At 42.2% G+C, this 24,576-nt stretch overlaps 1 pseudogene; it reads right to left on the bottom strand.

Annotated features, from left to right (window-relative positions):
- Positions 1-7,568: 7,568 nt before the first annotated feature.
- Positions 7,569-24,576, bottom strand: LOC110546298 (heterogeneous nuclear ribonucleoprotein C-like; annotated as a pseudogene).

The raw sequence follows: 24,576 nt of genomic DNA, 5'->3' as shown, positions 1-24,576 counted from the left end.
TCCCAAGAGAAGGGAAGTAAGAAAGAGTGTCAGCAGTGATGGTGAGGAGTCTGTTGACAATACACACAATCAGTATGTCTTCAAAATGGAACTTTATCTCTTCGGTCTTCCTCCTTAACCCCAAGCTTCTTAACCCCAGGCTAACCATGATGCAGCTATCCCCACTGAGGGACACTCTACAGCATATCCTGACCAGTATTCCTTCAGACTGTCAAAGTCGTCAAAAACAAAATCTAAGAAATCTTAGCAGCCACAGGGAGCCTAAAAGAACTTGGGGATTAAAAATAAGGAGACCAACAGAGCTAAAGGATCTGAGCCCAGGAGGTCCTGCAGAGACTGGTGCACCAACCAAGGACCACGCATGGAGAGGACCTAGACCCCCTGCTCAAATGTGGCCATTTGGCAGCTCAGTCTGCATGTAGTTCTCCAAGTGAGGGGAGCAGGGGCTGCCTCTGCCATGAACTCAATTGCCTGCTTTTTGATCACTCGCGCCTGGTGATGCAGCCTTGCCAGGCCATAGAGAAAGAGGATCCAGGCAGTCCTGACAAGACTTGACAAACTACAGGCAGATGGCAATGTTGGAGAACTTCCCCTTCCAGTGGACTGGGGTAAGGGAATAGGGGGAAAGAGGGAGGGAGGGAGGTTTAATTGGGAAATATAATGAACAAATTGTGAAAAAAAAATTAAAATTAAAAAAGGTATATGACATCTAGAAAAGAACAACTAAGGGAATATGAATAAGCTCTTGTATTGGGTTTTTCTTATCTCTGTGACCAAAGAGCTCACAGAAACAAGGAAGGAGAAGAGATCTGTTTGGGCTCGGGAATCCAGAGTTTTCAGTCCATGGACCACCATTAATTCTGAAGAGTCCGGAAGTGGAGGTGTATGGCACAGCATGGGAGGAAGCAGAGGTAAGAGGGGACCTGGGCCAGCTCTATCCTTCAACCAGTGAGTCTCTGAAGGGTAGGCCATATTCAAATCACCCCAAATTCGGACTGTAGTTACTGCTATCAGGGCCTGTGAGGTGGCTCAGCACGTGAAAGTGACTGCTGTCAAGCCTGGCAGCTTGAGTCTGAGCCCCGAGAACCTCATGGTAGGAGAAAATGGAGTCCTACAAGTTGTCCTCTGACCTCCATACATGCACTATGGTACAAAAACACACACGCACACACACACAAAAATTAAAAATCAATATTAGGTGAGCATGTAAAGCAAACATTTAATCCCAACACTTAGGAGTCAGAGGCAAGTGGATGGATCTCTGAGCTCAAGGCCAGCCTCTTCTATAGAGCTAGTTCCAGGCCATCTGGAGCTACACAGAGAAACCCAGTCTCAAACAAGCAAACAAAAGTCAATATTAGTTATGAATTGACAAACATGCTACATTAATATAAGATGTTAATACTGGGGGGAAAGTGTACAGTATGTGAGAACTTTCTGTACTATTGTGACTTTTCTGTAAACTGAAAATTATTCTAAAATTGAAAGTTTATTTACAATTAATTACATTAATTTCAACATTATATAAAAGTTCAGATGCAGCTCTTATACTGAAGCCCCGCACTGAAGCATATTTTTATTGAAGTAACTGCTTAGTTTTTGCAAAAGCGTCTGTTACACATGATTTCTCATTCAAACAGAACCCATTGTATCCACATTCAGCAAAGCAAAGCAAACTTGGGCTGTTTGCCAAAACACGCAAGCAGCCCGCTCTCCTCAAATGTGATAGTACTATTCAAATCTTCCTACTCCATGACACACAATATTCCCTTTGGTCAGGGGAAGGAAAGATCTCTAAGTTGATTCTTCACTGGCTCAAAAAGTTTCCAAACCAGCGCCTCTGGGGAGACGTCAGAAACTCCCACTGGTGGAGAGCAGGAAGGAGATTGCTGATCTAAGCCTTGAAGGGGGAAAAAAAAAAGGAAGGAAAAGGCTTGGGCTTCCCCAGACAGGCTGAATTATATGGGAACTTTGCCAGAAAACTTAACATTCTGAGATTCTGAGAGGCAGGAAGGCTGGTGCCCAAGGTTTACCACACTCACCAGCCCTAATGGCCTGGGGATTGGACGTTCCAAGCAGCCAGGCTCCCAAAGGGCACAAGTCTTCTTCTTACAAGCCCTGGTCTTAGGAGGCAGTGGAACATTCAGAAGAGCCCAAGGCCCTCAGAGTCATGCTGATGACCTCAGAAGTGGGGTTCACACACCCAGCTCCTAAAGACAATAGCATCAGGCCGGACTACAGGAAGCTCCCTTGTTACCGCTAAGGCCTCCACCTTTGCAGAGATCAGCCAGAGGTGACAAGACATGGAGACAATGCCAAAATAAGGGCCCCTGCTTCCCTCTACACTAGGGCAGCAGAGCTGGAGGAAATGGGGGAACAGGAAGACATAGTACAACTTGCAGACTTCTGAGACTCTGTTTATAGACTTGTGGATGTCTCACTTAGCCTACACAGTTCTTCCAGCTCACCCTTCAAGGGCTCATTCAAACCATAAATCTTTCAAGTCTCCCAGCATCCCCCTCTCCTTCCAATTCTTAAGATTTTAATTAGCTTCTCACAAGTTCCAAGCAGCTTGTCCCTTCTTTACTGCCATGTGCTCCCGGCTTCTCATAAGTAATATTTTCATACATACAACTCAAGGGTGTATTTTAAAGTTCTGGAGCCTGAATACAAATTCTTCTGTCTTCATCAAGGACTTCGCACATCCGATAGCGCTGAGTCTAGTATTTTGTATATGTACTTAACGTTAGGGTGGTATTGACGGAGGCAACATGGAAATAAATGAAAGTTGATGCCCTCTGAATCAGAACAAGGAAGGGCAGCACTCTCTCCACAGGAGTGGAAACTGTACAGCTGCAGGGGGCTGAGGGCGGTGATAGGGCACAGAAGAGAACTTTGTGGGAGGAAGATTCCATAGGCCGGTCTGTTCTCCTGAAGTCTCAATGTTGTAAATTCCAAAGGAGGTTGATGTGTTGATATTTTTATCTGGGTCCTAACAGCTCGAGGGTGTTATCAGTTAAATCAATTTCCCCATCCAGAGTGTCTCAGCACACCTGATGTCTTAAGGTCATTAACCTTTTACTTAATATCTGACTTTCATTGGTTATTGTGATCTCTCTGAAATTTGTAATAGGTAATATATATACATATATGTAATAAACAGTATTTATATTTAAGTAGTTATTTAAATATAAAACAGAGCTTACTCTTCTAGCTCTGCACTCAGACAGCCAGGAGGTCATCATGGTTATGACCTGCCTACCTGGGACAAGGCTTAGTGTGGAGTCTCAGAGTTGAGAAAACCCAAGAAAACTCAAGAGGTTTCCCCCTCTCACCAACAGGGTTATGCATGTCCATGTCAAGTTTTGCCTGGCTTGACTCCTGCTTCCATCAGCTTCACAGATCCCAGCTTTGGCTGGGATCTAAAGCATCTGGCTTCAGTTGAGAGAAGCCAAGGTTCCAAAGCCATTAGAAAGTGACTCCTGGGCTGAGGAAGTATAGGGAACTAAGCCCTGTAGCCTCAGCTTGGCACTGGTTTTATTCATGTCTGTTGGTCATGGATTTGCCTGTTGCCGTACTTGTTAAAACCTGACACACCTCTAAGGAAAAGATACAATATATTCTTAACTGAACCCTTAGTAATTGGAAACCCAGGTAGGTACAGGTAATGACTAGAAAAAGAGCCTAATTAGGTTATTATGTTACCATAAATATTGCAGAAATTGACACAAAATAATGGCTTGCTTTCTTCTGTGTGCCGTCTTGTCCTGATGAGCATCCTGCATGTATTCATTTGTTCCACACTCATTTCTGAACACAACCATGTACAGAGAACTTCCCTGAGCATGGGGATCCACTTCTGACCTCTGGTCCCCTTCATTTTCCCTGTCTTCTTCTATTGCCTTATCCACAAGTCTCAGCTCTTAGTAATCACTTCCAATCTGTTTCCCATTTTGAGTGACGGGATTCAGAGCCTCCAGATAACACAGCATCACATGTTTGTAAATCCAACATTTCTCTTACTAATGTAACTATGTCTCCTTTATCTATACACGGGTCCTCCTCGTTTCATCAGTCCACCAAAGACCCAGCTTCTAACACTCCACACTGGACCTGGACCAGAAAGGAAGTCTGTCTAACAGGTCAAAATGTGTCATCTAGACAATACTACCAGAATAAGATGGAGGAAGAAACACCAAGGTAGAGAAGAGAGTTAGAAACTCAGGGGAGAAAAGTAAATGGGACTAGTGTCATGACTACAGGTCTTGTGTAACATGAACAAGGACCTGGGTTTCATCTCCAGCATCAAATAATAATAATAATAATAATAATAATAATATCCTTAAACAAACAAAAGCTGTTCTACAGTCATTGCTACTTGTAACAAACTCAACTCTAGTACAAATGCAAAAGCAATTCTTTACAATGAATTTAGGGTTACATACATCATGTAAACATTGAGAAAAGAATTTAAATTTAATAACCAAATTTCTCCAAAAACAGTTGTCAACTTTTAAAATGTTTCCCAGTTGCACACTTGCAGCAATGTGGCACTTACACGATTTGAAAAGACTTACATATGAGATCACGGTTTTACATCTTACTCCTCTGCCAGATGAGCCCACAAGAGCTGTGTTGTTCGTCACTAAGGACCAAACCATACAAAAAAACCTACACCTCATAGACTGGCTGAAAGGAAGCCAAATCCTTGATTCTAGTTCCTCTCTTAAGTCACTTTTCACATCTCTAGGCACACTCCTTAATGTTACTAGTGTAAAGAGTGGCTTGGTTCAACTTCAAAGTACTCTCGAGGAAGATGTCCTCTATGTAGAAACAACACTTTTAGTAATTAAATACACAGATTATTTATACAAAGTTGTATACCCAGAATTGCTTTTAGAGCCCTAAATATCAAAGGCATGGATTTACCTGAAATGGCTGTACCGGGAGAATGAGATTTTTGCATCTATCAGTCATTTCTCAAGGAGTAAAGGCTAAAGAGAAATTCCTAGGCACTTCTGATCTCTGTATGTACAAGTAAAGAATGTTCTACCCACCTGAAGCCCTTTTGCTCACAAAGTGATGAAGGCCAATCCAAGCAGGCAAACACAACCAGGAACCAATATTGGGCCATGGGAAGAGTGAGGATGTGAGGCATTGTGGGTGGGACACGAGTCAGAGATAGGGAGCCTGGTAGTTAGTATAATGCCGTTATGCTAATTACTATAATACCTTTTTCTGTGTGGAAGTTTGAAGGAGAACCGCCACAGGCTCGAAGCCATGCTGGCCTACATAGTGAGCTGGAAGAGCCATCCTGTCCTAATTTAAGACAACCAACCACCACATATATTTGCACAGTCTGTATGAGCATGTGAAGAAAAAACAGGTATGAAGTCTCCTCTGAAGGCTCAATAGAAAATAAAGATGGCTAGAAAAGTGGAGTTTTCTTTACACATTTGCAGATATTTCTACCAAAAATTTTCAATAAAAATTTAGGAGAAGATGCCAGCTACAGCTTTTGTTAAGTATATTGTTCTCAAGAAAATGATTAATTAGTACATAAGTTGGTCAAACCTAATCATCCCCATTGTTTCAAAACTCATTATTCAACATATAATGGTCACCTTTCCACTTTAAGAAACAAAGTTTAGTTTTCTTGCTGAAGTTTCCTCATAGTCTTCAAAATATATAAAAAGTTGTGTACTTAAGTTTCCTAGAGAAGCCATGTGTACGATGAGGCTTTTGTCAGCTGCTCAGCTCACTTAGAGTCTTGGTAACTGTGGACAGTTGGAAGTTTACAAATGGACAACCTCGGTTATCTTCAGCTGTTGCCTTACCTCAATCCAGGTTTTTAAAACCCAGCCATAGGTAGCCCAGGTTGGCCTTAAACTCCTTAAACTCCTCCTGATTCCGCTTCTTCCACTCGCAAGTGCTGGGATGTACACGCATCAGCCCACCTGGCTTCTAACCAGGTCTTCTGTATTTCAAATACAGCCTCCTGAGTTTTTCTTGAAATACAAAGTGTGGCCTGGGGCCTCAAGGAGCCCAGAGATGAACTACTAGCAGCTACTGACCAACCCGCTGTCATTTCAGCTGAGACCTAGTGCTTGGATTTGGTCCACCCCAACATCTACTCCATCCATAAGCTGCTGGTGACCGTGGAGGAGTCTGTGCTGCAGAACCAGATAAGGGAGCACGTCATCGCCACAGAAGATGAAAACCTGAAGCATGGCTGTGATTCAAGACACCCACCGCAGGACCTCAGAGAAGCTCTGAGGAGCCTGAGCGATCCATGGAGTCTCTAAAGGGAGATTTGGCAATTGAGGAGGAGTCTCTAGAGCCCACAGTATCCCTGGAACAACTTTTAAAAAAGCAGTTCCTATGGGAAGCTGTTCTTAAAAAGTGGAGTCGCTGAACTGGAAGGAAAGACGACAAAGCAGAGAAGAGCTTGCATGCTGGGGACAATAGCGAACTACAGATGTGGCAAGAAGGGTATGGGAGTGATATGGGAGAACGGGCCTCAGCAGAAAAAGAACAAGGCATTACTGAATCGGGCAGGTCCTTGGCCCTTGGACAGGCCTGCAGCATGAAGCCGCTACTGCTGTTCACCGATTGGAGGAAGGAGGGCACAGGCCACTGTGCTGCCCAAAGGCAACGAGCACAACAGGACAGCGGCCATTGAGGGCAGGGAGGTGTGCAGCAGACTGGAGTTTCTGTGGATCCTTCCCCTGGATGCCTGCCTAGCCACACAATCACCCTGACTCTGGGCAACAACAGAATATCCGAAATGAGTCTCATGGATGGGCCAGTATTTATAGTGATTCAGAAAGCAGAAAAATTGAACCAGACCAATGACTCATTAGAATAAGGAATGAGTATGTGTGTGTAAAGCTGTTAAGGCATACATACACCCTGTGTGTGTGTGTGTGTGTGTGTGTGTGTGTGTGTGTGTGTGACACAATGCTGCTACTACAAATTAATATGCAGGATAGAAAGGTGAAAAAGATAGAGGAACAGAGCTGCACATGTGGTGGAGAGCGGTGGAACTAGAGATTTGATGGCGGTGACAGGTGTGGGAGAAGGCTGTGGGGGTGGGAAGCATGTCATTGCTGCGTAGGGCTGGCAGGATGCTATGCAACACTGCCCAGAGCTCGAGCATGCTCTGCCCACAACACACCGCACGACCACCCTGGCTCTGAGCAACATCAGGAAGTCTGGGCTGAAGAATGGCTTACTTTCTGGAGTGGACCTCCTGGAAAGACCACCGTGGTCCGTGCTCCCCCACGAGGCTGTGTTGATAGCTGTGGTCTGTGCTACAGCTGGGGGACATGCTTGTGTCTATGTTCCATGCTGCCACCCAAGGCTGCACGGATGCCCCAGGTCCTTGCAGATGCCCATGGTCTCTGCTACCACTGGAGGTCATGTTGATGTTTGTGGTCTGTGCTGCCACTGAAGGCCATGTTGGTGACTGGTCTGTGCTGCTGCCGGAGGCCATATCTGAAGGCCATGTGGATGCCCTTGGTCTTTGCTGCCACCTGAAGCCACACTGATATCTGAGGTCCTTGCTGCTACTGAGGGCCTTGTTGGTGTCTGTAGCCCATTTGAGCACTGTAGGTCATGTTGATGTCTGTGGCCAGGATGTTTTCCACAGTTTGTACTGCCACTAGAGACCGTGCTGAAGTCCCTGGTCCATGCTGTCACCAGAAACCATGTGAAAGTCCATGATCCATGCTGCCACTGATTGTAAAGTGAAAGGAAGCTTCTTTTGCAGTTGTGTCAATGACTGCTGAATCACAATCAAGAATGAGAGCCATAAGAGGCTTCTGTGACCACCTCCTCCACCCTCCAAAAAAAGAAAGTCTAGACAGAAAGCAACTGAAGAGAACTCTTAAAAACTGAGACAGGGATAGCTCTTCACAGCTGAAGGCTTCTGGCAGGGACAGGGTGGGGAAGGACTCAATTTTCTTTAAGGGTCTGGCCATTGGGAGTTTAACTATGCTCCAGTTAGTATATGGACAACACAAAATGGACTTAGTTGTTTCTTCTTCTTCTTCTTCTTTTCTTCTTCTTCTTCTTCTTCTTCTTCTTCTTCTTCTTCTTCTTCTTCTTCTTCTTCTTCTTCTTCTCCACCACCTCCTCCTCCTCCTTTTCTTTTTCTTCTCTTCTTCTTCTTTGTCCATCATCTTCTTTTTTGTCTTCATCATCTTCTTCATCATCTTCTTCGTCTTCTTCTTCTTCTTCGTCTTCTCCTTCTTCTTCTTCTTCTTCTTCTTCTCCTTCTTCTTCTTCTTCTTCTTCTTCTTCTTCTTCTTCTTCTTCTTCTTCTTCTTTGTCTTCTTCTTTGTCTTCATCATCTTCTTCTTCTTCCTCTTCTTCTTCTTTTTTCTAGGAGGATATAAAAGAGTGGGGTGGTGGACCTGGGAGGATTGGGACCTGAATGCGGTCAGGGTGCATTATGTGAAATTCCCAAATAATCAATTAAAATGTTATGTTGGACCTGTGCATAGTGGCACATACCTTTAATCCCAGCACTCAGGAAGGCAGAAGCAGGTGGATCTTTGTGAGTTTGAGGCTAGCCTGGCCTACAAAGTGAGTCTGGATAGCCAAGGCTACTCAGGGAAATCCTGTATTGAAAAACCAAAATAAAATAAAATAAAAATTATGTTGAATAATATATACGTGTGTGTGTGTTTTGTTAAAAGGTTTTCCTACAAACAAAATTTTGTAAAAACAAAAAGTAAGACAAAAAGGAACCACCAAGTGAAAAGAAGATCCAGAGAAGGTAGTGCATGCCTATAATCCCAACACAAGGGAGGTGAGAGCAGAAGGATCAGGAGTTCAAGGCCAATGTAGCCATGAAGCAAGTTCAAAGCTAGCATGAACTACACAAGACTATGTCTCATAAGTAAATACAGGGTTTCCAAACTGAAAACAAACAGGGACCAGAGAGAGTGGAGATGAGGACAGGAGATAGGGAAGAAAATGAGGCAAATAATGACAAAAGGGATGGATGTGTGTGCATGAAGATGGGCTGGAACCCATTACTTTATATAAAGACTAAAAAAATAAACATAAAAAGTGTAAACTTAAAAAAAAAGAAATAAGAAACTGGGCGCAGTGGCTTATGCCTGTAATCCCAGCACTCAGATCACAGAGGCAGCTGTGAGTTCGAGGCCAACTTTGTCTACAAAGCAAGTCTAGGACAGCTAAGGCTACACAGAGAAGCCCTATCTCAAAAAAGAAACAATGACAAAAAAAAAGGGACAAAACCCATAAGGTTAATATACTTCTATAAATTGCCTTGATCATGTGGTTATTAGGGATCACTTCTACTACCTCGGGGCTCACCAACTTCTGTTCCCTCGCCCCACATTTCTGTTCTTTCCTGACCCTCTATCTCACCCCTCCATACCTTAATGCTTTAGGACACCTTGCAATTTCAGCAGTAAGCGAGGGTCAGACTAGAAGCCCACAATAATCAATGTCTTCTCAAAGCAGCCTGCCACTCAAGCTTATGCTGTCCTTTCTTCTCAACCCAAACTTCTCTTCATCTCAGTTTTCTATAGCTATAGACCTGAAGTTCCACAGTGAGAGGCCAGTTTATTATTCCTGTTGTGTCCTCTTAGGTGCCTTAACTGGTAACTCTCAACACTGCATTTGGGAGTACACATCCTGCTCAGAAGCCCCTCCAAATCTTAATTAATTCATAAAAAGTGCTTTTGCTGAATGTAAATTTGGTCATAGCAAATACCAGACATTTTAAGGGAAGCAGATCAGGCAGCCTGGGGTAGAAGAGCTTTGCTGTACTTAGAAGCCTGAGGGGTCACAGAAGGTCTGTGCTGCAGACAAACTATGCCCTTTGCCTCCAAGAAGTTTACACCAAGGCCAGAGCAGCTCTTCTCAAATGACAGTCACCCCGAGGAAACCCTGAACTCTCCGTTAGTGCTTCTTCTCGCGTCATGGGAAATGCGTGCATTATAATTATCGCTGCTCTAACTCACATCCCTTTCAAGCATTTGATTAGTTCACAGTGCCTCCCTAGTTTCAGTATTTGAAGTGCACCTCTGTAGGACAAGCAAGTCTTCTCTTTTCTTCCTAACTAAAAGAATGCAGTCTTACTTCCTCAGGATTCCACTGCCCCTATTTGTCCCAAAGCTGTGTGCACAAGGGTGGCGTTTCTATGACTACACTGCCCTGAAGAACCAAGGAGAGGAAGAAAGAGGTTCTCAGAATCTAAGAGCATGGCCATAAAGAGGCAGCCATGTCACAATAGCTGTGGCCTTTGCGTTGAGGTAGGCTTCTCAGCAGCCAACTTGCTGCCTTTTTGGTAGCAATCTCAAGAGATACTGAAAAAGGTGTAGGTAAATAAACTGGGAAAGAAGGCCAGTGCAGAAGCAGATTGCTGAGTGTAGCTGAAGCTGTCTGGACAGGGACCACAGGATGAGTATGTAGAACCAGGTTACTGGTGTTCTAAGCTTAGGAAAGAGAAGTGAGGGGTCTCATTTGCCAATTCACTGGCACCATCACTACACCGACCTTTTCTGAACTGTTCCTGCAGGGCCTGTGACCTGCCCTGTGCATGGGTTCAGCATGGGTTTGTGGCTGGAAAGAACCCTTAGGAGGAAAAAAGATAGACTCATAATGGGTTACCACCATGCATAAGGAACAGTGTGGTCAGGTATGTGGGTGAGGGGAGCCACAAGGTCAACTGGACCTTCAGTTACAGTGGAGACAGCCAACAGGTGGCAGGAGCTGAAGAACGAATGCCAGACCTCACTCTCCTCCTCACCTTGACTATGCTCCTGTGATGCATTTCACTTGACTGGCTGCAGAAGACAGAGTAAGCAGAGAACACCCAGGGCTTCTGCATTCCGACATTTCAACATTTAAAGCCTCAAAAAGCCCTGTGTGGCTACTCGGATGTAATGTTTATGCATTAGCTAGAACCACTGAAACTGGAAAGGACCTTGGAAGCATTACCTGGCAGTCTAAGCAACTGAAATAAAATTTCTAAATAGAAATCTGATTTTCTAGCTCTGGCTTGGACGGCTTGTTAAAAATGCTAGTTGGGTAAAATCTCTGGCAAGTGAGTCTGTTTTCTTATTCTTCTAATGAGACATGTTCTATCGACCTAACAAAACTATTGTGAGCCCGGTCTGATGGCACACATCTATGATCCAAGCACTCAGACAGCTGAGACAAGAGGGCCAAGGATGTGAGACCAGCATGTACTACATGGAAACAGAAGGGGGTCAGGGAAGGCCTGAAATAACCACAGCAGCAGCAGCAGCAGCTGTGAAAATCAAGGGTGCAATATTGGTATTCTTTTATTGTTTTAGAAGGAGCAAATCCAATTTGAAATAAACTCTAGAAATAAATAGGACAATTTTGTTCCACTGTTTTTTTTTCATGTAGGAAAACATTTGCATAAATATTCAGCATCAAAGATCTTTCTCAAAGGGAAAATTTACAGATAATTACTTTATTTCTACTAATCCCCATTCCCTAATAAAAATAATCTATATTCTATTTATATTCCAAGCAGGGAATCTCATACCACCAGCCTGCCCACCTATCCCTCACAAAGCTCTGCACTCCATCAGAAAAAAACAGCATAAGCCTTCTAACATATTCATCCATTGTTTCTCTACGGTTTTCTTCCTTTTAGTTTCTTACATGGTGATTTGCGTCAACCAGGACAACATAAACCAGTTTCTAATAAAGCCATCAGTTGTTTTTCTAGTTGTTTCCTTCTATTTCTGACAGGGTGCTTTGTTTTTTTCCAACCACTTCCTCATAGGCCTAAACAGTGGCAGTCCAGTGACACGACTCCAATCATGATCCTTTCTCCTTTCACTTCCCTTTTCATGGAGAAATGTACAGGAATGATGGTAGCCCCGTTAGATGATAGTAAGAAATACTGGGCAGAACATCACCTGTGTTTCAATAACCAAAGCCAGTGAATTAGCAAAATTATCACTATTTTTCTATGGAGATTTCAATGTTTCTGCTTTGCAATAAACTGAGCACTAGGTACTCGAAGCCTGAATTGGCCTTAGCTCACAGCCAGTGTGGAGTCACTGGCTTGGCTGGCCTACCCTTTTCAGAAAGCAGCTTTGGGGAATGAGCACTGCTTGTAAGTGTGCCCCCTCTGGGTAAACAAGCATTTGCCGTTCTTATTCATTCAAGACAAAGTAGAGGAAGGTGGAAAGTTAATGTCATTTCAAAATACAAAATTTCCTAAGAGTGAATGTGAAGGTGCCATTCTCACTGCTGGCTCCATTGTTTCAAGTCTCCCGCAGTGGGTGGGGAGCAGGAAGACTTAGAATGTAGGGAAGGAAAGGGCTGCCCTTTTCAGTAAAGCAAGCCTACTGGGCTTTGCTGTGGAGCTGTTATCTCTGCTTCAGGCTGCAACACATTGTCACACCATCTTGAGGAAGCAGACACTGCCCTCCTGAACTCTGCTAAAGAGCTACCAGAAGCTGCAGCTCCAGTTTGACAGCCCAGCAAAGCACAGACTCTTCAGTTCCATTGCTGGAAACCACTTTTTAGAACCTCCAGGCAAGCCAGGTGTGGATAATCGTAGCATGAGGGAAGTGAACCAGGAGGATCAGGACTTCAAAGGCCGTCATCAGCTACTCAGCTAGTGCCAGGCCAGCCTAGACTACATGAGACCTTGCCTAAAACCAAGCCAAGCAACAACAAAAACATGTTCGTGGTGTATGGAGACTTAAGGCAGAAAAGCTGAGTCTGAGGCTAGCTTGAGATTAGCCTGGGCTACATAGAAAATCCTATAAAATGTCTCTAGTTAGGAGAGAGAGGAGGAAAAGATAAGTTATTTTCCAGAGATAATTTTCAGGGTCCACAAGCATGCTTCTCTGTAGATTACTAGTAGGAACATTATTTTAAGTGCTACAATTACAGATTAAGTTTAAAAAACAAGAAAAAGATTAAGAATCCAAGTAATATGAAATAAATTTCAGTACTTAGCCTTAAAGGGATATTAGTTGTTTGTTTTGTTTTAAGATTTATTTATTATATATACTATGTTCTGCCTGCATGTGTGCCTACACACCAGAAGAGAGCACCAGATCTCATTACAGATGGTTGTGAGTCACCATGTGGTTGCTAGGAATTGAACTCAGGACCCGTGGAAGAACAGCCAGTGCTCTTAACTGCAGAGCCATTTCTCCAGCCCCCATGGACTTTTAGTTTTATATTCGCAAACTAGATTGCTCCAAATCACAAACCTAAAACTAAGATTAACTAACATAAAGAGTTTAAATATGAAGGCTTCAGCCCAGCTATAGTTTTACCATTAGACTGTTAAGAATAACCATGTAGGTAGGATATACTATTTTAGCATCCTTTTTAGGATGTTGCTAAAAGAACCTCTATCAAAAGAAAATTCTTCTACCATTTGTCTATTTACATCTTACATTTTTAAAAGATTATGTTTTTAACTATGTATATATTGTATATCTGTGCACATGTGCATGCAAGTGCCCATGTCTTCCAGAAGACGGAATCAGGTCCCCTGGAGCTGAAATTATAAGTGGTTATGAGCTGCCAGAAGAGGAAGGTGGGAACCAAAATGATATTCTGCAAGAATCCTTGAATTTATTTATTTATTTATTTATTTATTTATTTATCTTGAGATAGTCTCTCACCTGGAACTTGCTATACAGATTAGGCTGGCCTTGAACCAATAAGAGATCCACCTGCCTCTGCTAGGGATAAAGGTGTGTGCAGCCATGCCTAACAATATCTAACAATTTTGAAACAGTAAAGGAAGACATTTGCTTCACAGTTGGTTGTAATTATCCATGAGAAAGTTATGCCAATAGATAGTGAGAGCAGACACAGGGCGTTAGACATGAGAGAACCAAGGACAATGAGGCTACAACTCCTGATAATCAGATGCCCCTTTGTGACTGATTAATTATCCTTGAAGCTGCAGGTGAATTCTTCCCCCTTTATCAGCAAAGCAGAACAGAAGGAGCTGCCATCCCTTCCTCTGGTCAACCCTGCCTCAATGCTGTGTGTGTGTGTGTGTGCTATGTGTGTCCCTGGAGTACTTTACTTTGCTTTGCTAAATAAACTATCTGTGTCTCTTCTTTCCTCCAGGAAAAAAAAAAAAAAGAACAGAAGAAAAACCTTCACCGAGTAGTAATAATACTTGTAAGCTGAAAGAAGAAAATGTAGGTACTTGAAGGAATTATAAATATTTATAATAATGTGGATTATAAGCATTGACTTTGCCAATAAACAGGAGATAGGAGCTAGAGGAATCCTGCTCTCCCACTAAGTTCTGACCCTGGCAACTCATAAAGTAGATGGATGGGTGGGAATTCTTTCCATAAATAAAATGGGTAATGATTAAAATAAGTCTTTATGATATTAAGAAAATGACTACATATAAATTATCTGCAGGGAATTCTTACACAACTTTCGAGTACTAGTAAGGGCCTAGGGGTCATTTCCAGACTAAATTTGGCCACTCCTCTCAGTCAGGGAGAAGAAATTTTCCTGAGTGCAAACATGATGGAAACCCTAGGCTCTGGTGGTCATCTGGGTTTGTTAAGACAGGACCTGCTCTTGATTAAACGAGTCTTTCCTTTTCTTTCCCTCAAATAAACAAGAACACTCCATGTAGCCAAACCATGGCTCAGTCCTGACCTTCAGGAAACCCTACGAACAGCAACTGGGAGCCCATTTCCAAATGTAAGAGCTCTGTGTCTTAGCAGATAAACCTCACAAATTGACTAGACAGCTCAGACCCATCACCATATAGAAAAACCAGGACCTTTATCAATTTCTGAGCCTGTGCTGGAGCTTAATTTACTGCAGAAACCCTCCTAATGAACTTCACAGTCTTGGGGCTTAGGAGAGCACAGCAGGTCAGAGCACACACTCCTGAAGAGAAGCTGAGTTTGGTTCCCTGCACCCAAGTACACAGCTGCCTGGAACTCCAGCTCTGGGGAACACAACACCCACTCTTACCTCCACAGGCGACTCACATTCCTTTGGAGAAACCCACACAGATACACACACATATACACAAAATTAAGTTTTAAAAAAAATCTAGAAAGAAAAAAAGAAGGGGGGGTCCCCCATGATCCCCCATGATCTGAGAAGCACCTAGGCCACAAGTTGTAGACTGGAGCTAAGAGGTTGCTGAGAGGGCCAGTGCCTGGACTGAGCTGTGCTGACAGAGAAACAGTGCCACTTTAACCCAGGAGTGGGAAGGCTGCTCAAGGCCTGAACCTTAGGGATGCCCATGAATTAGACACCCACAAGTGGGGAATCTAGCGAAAACCATCTACGTCTAAAGGATACCCCCATCGGATGACACTGATAATTGTGAATACAGAGGCCTAACGGCTGAATGAGCTCTAAGCAAGTTAAATCCCAACAAACCACACCAAGATACAGCAAGAGCCATGCTTTCAAAAAATTAAGGACAGTTGGATATGGTGGCACATGCCTATAATCCCAGCACTCAAAAGGCAGAGGCAGGCAGAGTTTTTGAGTTTGAGGTCTACAGAGTGAGTTCTAGGACAGCCAGGGCTATGTGAAGAGATCATGTCTTAAAAAAAAAAAAAAAAAAAAAAAAAAGACAACAAAGATAAGAAATATTACAGCAATTTCTTCTCAGAGCAGAGGTCGATTCTTCAAAGACAGGAACCCTATGAAAAATGAGGAACAGGAAGACAGTCCCGGATGGAGGAATGGCAGACTCTGTCCTTGGCGCCTGATTTAAAAGCACAGCTACAGGATCTAGCTAAATAGAGAAGAAACTTCAGGGTTTGAAAAGAAGCATCAGGAAGAAGGGACCATAACCAAAAATACAAGGCAGAACAATGGATTTTATTTTTCCTCTTGAGCCTTTTAAATTTTGCTTGAAGAATAAAAAAACCCAACACTTTTCTTTTGTCATGAACTAAATGTATGGAAAGGGCATATTTAAAGAAAATTACAAAGACGGAGGACAAAGGTTCCTACTATCAAATACATTTCAGGACACTGAAAATCAGAAAAAAGAAGGAACATTGGAAAGCATTTATTTCTGACTATTTGCCAAAACTCTGGATAAAGACAATGGGAATTGTGACCTGTTTTCCTGGATGTTTTTTAGTTCTGCCAGCAGGGCTGGCTATGGAAACCAGTAGCTTTCCTCCCAGAGAAGTCTGACTCACTCCAAAGGGGGAAGAAGAAATTAGGCTTCTCAGGCAAAGTGGCACACTCACTGGGCGTGAGAAAGGGAGATCTGCTCTGTAGTCCCAGCGGGGTCTAGAGGTGAACCATCCAGAAAGTTCCTGTTGTGCTCTGTCTTCACAGCATTCTGCTAGAGATTCAAAATGGCCTAACAGAGCAGAGAGCTGAAAACAGATCCTAAAACATGCAGATTTATAGACAGAGAGTGAAGGCCTTATGGACTCAGAGATTTTTTTTCCTACTGAAAACGTTGGCTGATGTCTTTGTTTTCTGTAGCTATAACAGAATAATTGAGACTGGATGATTTATAAAGAAAGAATATTTTTATTAATTTATTTATTCACTTTACATCCCGATTGTAGGCCCTCTTTCCTCTCCTCCCTCCATTACTCCTCAGATAAGGGCAGCCTCCCCCACTATCAAATCTGACAAGCAGATCCAGTTGCATCAGGACTCAGGGCATCTTCATCCCCTATGGCCTGGTCAGGCAGCCCCACCAGGGGGATGTGATTAAGAAAGAATATTTTTGCTAACGGCTCTGGAGACAGAAATTCGAGAGTAGGTAATCGCACAGCGGAGGCTCCGTACTACATCATTTTTCACGGAATGGGGCGCATGTGAGCGCGGCAACTCAGCCATGTGAAAGAGAGGAGGGGGTCAAAGAGGGTAACAAGATGCTAATATGAAAATTAATTCATTTCAGAGAACAAAGCTATTTTTGTAAGAAAGAAATTAATCCCTCTTAAGACAGAAACTCCTAACCAAAGACACCAGTGGCTACACACCATGAAGAAAGAGGCCAGAGTTTAATGGGTCTAGAGTTTAATCTCAGGTAAGTTGCTAGAAAAAAAATTATTATTTTTTTCTTCAAGACAGGGTTTCTCTGTGTAGCCTTGGCTGTCCTGAACTGCCTTTGTAGACCCAGCTGGCCTTGAACTCACAGAGCTCTGCCTGCCACTGCCTCCCTGAGTTCTGGGATTACAGGTGTGCACCATCATGAGCAGCTGATCTGATTTTTTTTTTAATAACCTGAATTGTAAATACTGTAGCCTGCCATTTGACAAAGCTGCAGCCATCTTTGTATTCAGCTTCCATTTTGTTTCTAAGGTGAAATTAAGTTCAAAGTTTTAAACTTTTCAACTCTGCCTCCTGGAAGTGGTTGTTCATAGCTGACCTTATGATTCAATAGTGGCATAACTCATACTTTGTTATCTATTCAACTGGCTACACTCTGCTTGCACCCTTCTTATCCACACCCCTGAATACACTTTGGATGTACTCTAGAAGGGCCTAAGCCCTGCCTCACTCACCTTACTTAGGACCAATCAGCTTAAAGGTTGGCTGATAATACTTTGTCTAGTTAGAAAAAAACATAATATTGCTTTGTATGGTTGGCCAAAATGTGTTAGTGCCCTCACCATGTCTTTTGTGTTTGGTTCTTTCTATAAAAACCCTGCTGTGAGAACTTGTAGATGTCACAGTTAGGCTCCCGAGTCCTTACTGTGGCCCTGGTTGATCAGCCTGGAATAGGCGTTCCAATAAAACATCCGTATCTAACTGAGACCTGAGTTTGGGTGGTTTGTGTGGCCATTCTTACGCCAGACAGTAAAAAATAAAATAAAATAAAATAAAATAAAATAAAATAAAATAAAATAAAATAAAATAAAATAAAATAAAATAAAGCAAGCATCAGTGAACCATAGTAAGATTAAAAAACAAAACAAAACAAAACAAACAAACAAACAGCAAAGAGAATCATTCTGTGAATAGTTAGGTTGTTAGGAAGAAATGCGTAAAAATTGGAAGACTTTGATCGTCACAGCGACACCCAGCACCAGCTTGTTGCAAGGGCTCACCTTGCCGCTAACTCCCAAAGGGTTGATACACAGATATGACACGTGTACTCACACGTGCACACACATACACACACACACAGGATGGGTTGCTCTGAGGGAAAGGAGCCGAAGGCAAAGAACACAAGTATTTTGAGCAAGCAGCAGAGCCAACTTACTTTTTCTCCCAGTCACGCCTAGGCTGACTCAGCTGACCAAGCTACCACCTTCAGGAATAGCTTGATGTCAGAAGATGGATAGCACACGCAATCTAGCACGCTTAGCAAGGGCTTCTATTAACAGTTAGGAACCCTAAAGACCACCTCTCCAAACCCAACAACAAGAGGAGAAAATACAACACTGGTGGAGAAAATGGTTACATTGTATTACCACCAAATCAGCATCTGCCTGCTTGTTTACATCAGTTAAACATCTTACAACCTCTAAAGCAGCCACCAAATGTTAATTAACTTTAAAACTAGCCAAATGTGGTGGCATACGCCTGTAATCTCAGCATTCTGGGAGGCAGAGGCAGGTGGATCTCTGTGAGTTCAAGGCCAGCCTGGTCTACAAAAGCAAGTCCAGGACAGCAAGGCTACACAGAGAAACCTTGTCTCAAAAAGCAAAAAAAAAAAAAAAAAAAACCTTTAAAACTATTTAAATGGGGCTAGAGGGATGGCTGAGAGGTCAGAGTGCTGCTCTGACGGCAGACCTGAGTTTAGTTTCCAGCACCTACATTTGACCTACATTTGGTCACTCACCATTGTCTGTAATCCAGCTATACTTGTCCTCCTCTGGCCTCCAAGGGCACCTGCACTCGTGTGCACATACCCATACACACGTTATACACATACACATACACACATTAAAAAAAAAAACTATAATGCTAAAATGCATTTGGAACAATTATAAACATATAATACTCAACAGAGGCATAAAATACAAAAAGCAAAGATTTACAAACCTGGAAAGAGGGACTGGAGAGTTAGCATAAGAGTGTGTACTGCTACTGTGGAGGCACTAAGTTTAGTTCCCAGCACTCACATCAGGTGGCTTGCAACTGCCTGTAACTCCAGGGGATCAAACACCCTCTTCTGGCCTGTACACACACACACAGACACACACACACAGACACATACACACACACACACAGAGCATATACTCACATAGACACACATACATACATACACATAAATAAAAGTAAAATCTAAAAGAAAAACAAAGAAAAATACTTAAAAGGAAATTAGAAAAAGGATATAAATATTTACCTAAAAGGACTTTTGCTTAAATAATATGCACAAAATAGTTGCTGTGAAGTTCAGGAAGAAATCAGAAGGGCATAAAAAGAACCACTGAAGCTGGCTATAATGGCACACAACTTTTTTTTTCTTTTCTTTTTACTTTTTTTCTTTTTTCTTTTTTGGCACACAACTTTAATGCCAACAGAGATAGACTGATCCCTGAGTTCAAGGCCAGTCTGGTCTACAGAGTTCTAGACAGCCAGAACTACAAACAGACACCCTGTCTACAAAAAACCAACAACAATAACAAAAGAACCACCAAATAAACACTTAAAAAATTTAAGATTTTGTTATGTGTCTGAAGAAGAATGAGGACGAGGATATGGGAAGGTTTGGAGAGAGGAAGGGGTAGGGAGAAATCTTTTAAGTAAAATACTATATCAAAAATAAACAAAGAAAGCACATGTTGCTGTGTTAGTTTTGTATAAGTTGTAAATCCTATAAAGGGAAATAAAGCCAAGTGTGGCTTTGATGCTGGAATCAAACTTACAAGGCAGAAGCGGCAGGTCTCTGTGAGTTTGAGGCCAGGCTGGCCCACATAGTGATATCCAGAACAGCCAAGGCTAGGCTAAAAGACCCCATCTCAAAACTTAAAAAAACAAAAATTTAATTTAAAAGAAGAAAATAATTATTGAAATGCCTTTTAGAAAAATTAATATAAATTATATATAGTCCTGGCTGGACATAAAGTAACACAGAGATAAACAAGCAAAAGTATTATGCAAGGGTTAAGAGATTATAAACTTAATTACTTTCAAGATGTGATCTATTTGGTATAATAAATATCATAAATGAAGGTGTTTTAAACAGTTCATTTTATTTTTAATTTATTTTTTTAAATTACATTATAAGTAAATTTTGTTTTGCACTTGCATTGTTATCATTTAACTGTAGATGATGACATTAACATTAGTGAAAGAGGCGAATTTAACATTGGAAGGAAAGAAACCACATGGCAGCTAAGGTGCTTTCAAAATCAAGGAGGTGCCATGAAAAGGACAAAGAAGGTAACTAAGGGAGCAATTGTCAGCCACTCTTTTACTGATTCAAACATTAAAAAAGTAACAATTTAAAAAATTGTAGCTAATCCCTATTCCCAGATGTGTGTCTTCCCAACCGCACACCATGACCCAGCCAGGCTGCAGTGTAACGTGTAACGTCATCTGAGACCATACAGGTCTGCCAAAGCTGGGACCAATAAATCACAAGAATGGTTTGTTGTTTGACTAAACTGATTTCCATGTTATTTGTTGTACATCAGAAGCAAACCCAACTCACCATGTCATATGAACCCCTAGTGGCATGATATGCTACCTGGAAACTAAGTACAACTTCTAACAGAAACAGGGTCATAGTCCCTTCCTTCTTGATTTAAAAACATAAGAAGAAATAAAACCACAAACACCAAAAACCTCATTCCAATATTCCAAATTGGGACAGACTGGAGTTTTTCTAGCTCTCTCTAATGTCAAAGACAATAAAATTAAAGGAACAATTAGGGGTGGTGCTCACTGAAGACCTGAGAAGCACTGTTTAATATGCAGTCTTAACGCTGGTATGCAAAGTTATTTTAACTGTATTGCAAGAATATATAAGGGTGTTGGAGAGGTGGCTCATCGGTTAAGAGCACTAGCTGCTCTTCCTGAGGCTCTGGGTTCTGTTCCCAGTACCCACATGGTGGCTCAAACCATCTGTAACTCCAGTTTCACGGGAACCCACGCCCTCTTTTGGCTTCCCAAAATACTGCATGCATGCGGTGCAAAGACACACATGAGAGCAAAGCACTCAAATCCCAAAAAACAAAACAAAACAAAATAACAACAACAAAAAGAATATATAAAGTGGCTAATGTTTGGGTCACTCAGAGGCAAGGAGTTGAAGCTGGGTATTGGGTATAGAGGCACACTGAGAGTGCATTCCCAGAGTGCAGGAGACTGAAGTTCACCGTCACCCTGGGCTCTTCAAAGAGACTCTGCCTCAAAAGAAAGAAAGGGAGTGGGAGGCGGACAGGCAGGCTGAATTCCACTAAAGCTTGAATTCAACTTTTACCTTCAGCTAACACATAAAGAGCATGCATTTGATTTACTTATAAAATTCTTGTGAGCTGCTTTAATATTTTTATTATTATTATTTTGGTTTTGAGACACCCTCTACGAAGTCCTGGCTGGCCTGGAGCTTGCTATGTATACTAGGCTGGCCTGGAACTCACAGAGACCATCCTGCCTCTGCCTCCTGAGCACTGGGTTAAAGGTGGGCTCCACACTCTGCTGTGAGCTGCTTTGAAATAACTTAGGTGAACATTGTAATTGTGTCTATTATAAAGTTAATGATAGTTAAAATTGCATCAGGGGGAGAAGCAGAGGTGGTTTGGGAAGGATGATAGTAAGGACATTCTTGGAGACTGAGCTCTGTGTCTTTTCTGTGATGGCAGAAACATGAGGGTCCATATTCATTAAAACCACACAGAACTAGCCCGGTGGTGGTATACGCCTTTAATCCTGGCACTACGGAGGCAGAGGCAGGCAGATGTCTGAGTTCCAGAGCAGCCTGAAGACTGAGTTCTAGGACAGCCAGGGCTACCCAAGCCTGAGGAAATTGATGACCAGTTCAGGATACACCACTGTACTCCAACCAACTCACAACTCTCCCCCCAAAAGACCATTGTCCTGGCTCCTAATAATAGGACAGTTTTGTCTTGTTTTGGATTTTCTTTACATGAAGAGGAGGGCTGGGGAGGTGGCTCAGGGTTTGGAGCACTTCATTCTTGCAGGGGACCTGGGTTCGATTCCCACACAGTGCCTCACAACCATCTGTAACTGCAACTCCAGGACTCTGATAGCCTCCTTCTGGCTTCCATGGGCACATGCATTCATGTAAGCAAAACACTCATACACATGAAATAAATATATCTGAACAAATTTTTAATGAATTCATATAAAATTATTCATTTTCTTTGCAATATATTATATCATATGACTTTATGATGCCATGCCATATACATTTTGCTGTTAAAGGGATGGTTGAAGTAGGATAAACAGTGCTATGCTATAAATATTCTCACATAAGTCTTTTGGCAAATACATATACATTTCTACTCAGTACATATATGAAAGCATATATTTCGTCCTAGGATGTGAATATGTTTAGCCCAACAGTAGAAGACAGCAACAATTTACCTTAAACTAACAATGTGAAGCCACCTTTGATACTTAGGCGTATCATCTCAGCACTCAGGAGGATGACACAGGAGGATCACTGTGAGTTTAAGGCTAATGTGGGCTACAAAACAAGGTCTTGTCTCAAAAGGGGGGAATAGGGAAAAGGGAAAAACCTAGTAATTCTACATTCTCACTGAAACCCTGCATTAGCTGGTTTCTCTATCTTTAGCTCTTCTGAGGTCTATGGTATGTTATTGTTGTCTTTGTTCTGATTTTCCTGATTAATAATAACATTGTTTCTGTTCTTTTGTTTATTAGTTGTTTGGATATTGTGTTAGGCAGCTCTCCACTAGTGAAAATACTTGACACAATAGCTTTCAAGAAGGAATTGTGGCTCACCATTTTGTAGGTTTTATCCCACGATCATTTGGCCCTGTAGTCTTTGGGCCTGTGTGAGGCAGAAGTGAGGGGGAGCATAGGGCTAGAGAAAGGTACTCACCTCATGGACCACAGAAACTTCCTCCTACCTCACCCCACTTCTAGAAGCTTCTATTATCTCACAACAGCACCCCCACCACCCCCGATCCTCTGAGACACTTCAGAGCCAAATTACAGTAGATATACTCTTTCATAAAGAGCTTTGTTAAATCTTGGCCAATTACTGTTAACTTCCCATGGATTCTTCACATAGTTTGGGTCAAAATCCTTATTTTTCATATATATATATATATATATATATATATATATATATATATAACATATATGGTCATTGAGAGCACCTTTTATGGTTTTCTTTTTTATAATTTTTTTTTATTGTTAAGCCAAAGAGGTATCAAAATTAAAACAAAACTTACAGGGCAAGACTTAACAAAACTAGTAAGGAGAATCAAGGGAAGTGAAAGAGGTACCAGACGCAGGCAATCATGAATTAATGAACACAGGAAGGAAAGAGGGAGGAGAGTGAGAATGCACTGAAGCTACTCGGGAAGAGGATCTACTGTTACTTCAGTCTTTCACAAGCACCTTTGTAACAGATAAGATTTCTAAATTCCACCATGCTTATCAGTCATCCTTGCCTTCCTCGGCCTTTTATCATTCTTGATTAGCTCCAGCTGGACACACCGACACCCACACTGACACACACACACACGCACACACACCATCTTCATTATCATTATCATCCAGCTGGCCACCTGCTCTGCCTTAGACTCCATCTTCACATTAGTTTCATGTTTCAGCGCAGAGATGCTATACTTTACTGGAAATGAGAAGGACAGGTCTGCCTGTTTGCTTTGTTCTTCAATTTTTCCAGGCTTTCTCAGCCAAAGAATCCACTTTTTATTTTATCTGGGTCAGATCCTGTTTGTTTGTTTTATTTTTTTTTTTTAGACAGGGTTTCTCTGTGTAGACTTGGCTGTTCTGGAACTCAATCTGTAGACCAGACTGGCCCCAAATTTGTAGAGATCCAACTGCACCTGGGTCCCAAGTGCTAGGATTAAAGGTGTGTGCCACTACCACCAGGAAATCAGCCTATTCTTAATGGCCTGAAGATCATCTTTCAAATTTCCAGATCCCAGATGCCCACTCTTCAAATTAAACGCACTTTTGCCCCTTTGTGAAGAGTTTCCCAACATACACTGCGTTTGGAAGGCACCACAGCTTGAGCAGTAGAAGAAGTGCATGCTGGGTAGTTGTACATCCTGTCATAATGATTCCACTGAAAGTCACAGCCCACATCAAATGAGGAACTGTGCATCTCTGCTACAGATCATTTCACACCTGTTTGTCCTCGGCTCACTTTTGGTTACACAGCCAGTTTAGTTTCTAGAACCTTGCCACCAATCATTCTGCCATCCTCTCCAACTACGGCAGCCAGGGCATTTCTCTCATTAACACACTTGACAAAGGCAAAGCCCCTATGCACAGAGCAATCCACATTTTTTTTGCCATACTTTGAAAAGACTGCCTCAAATCAGACTTCTAAACCACAAGAACATTGAGATTCCCAATGAATACAGGGAAATTCCTGGATTGAGGATCTGCCCTGTCGGTAACACTGTGAGCCAT

This window comes from Meriones unguiculatus, chromosome 1, assembly GCF_030254825.1.
Source record: "Meriones unguiculatus strain TT.TT164.6M chromosome 1, Bangor_MerUng_6.1, whole genome shotgun sequence".
NCBI classification, from domain to species: Eukaryota; Metazoa; Chordata; class Mammalia; order Rodentia; family Muridae; genus Meriones; species Meriones unguiculatus.
This window is presented reverse-complemented; position numbering and strand designations above follow the sequence as displayed.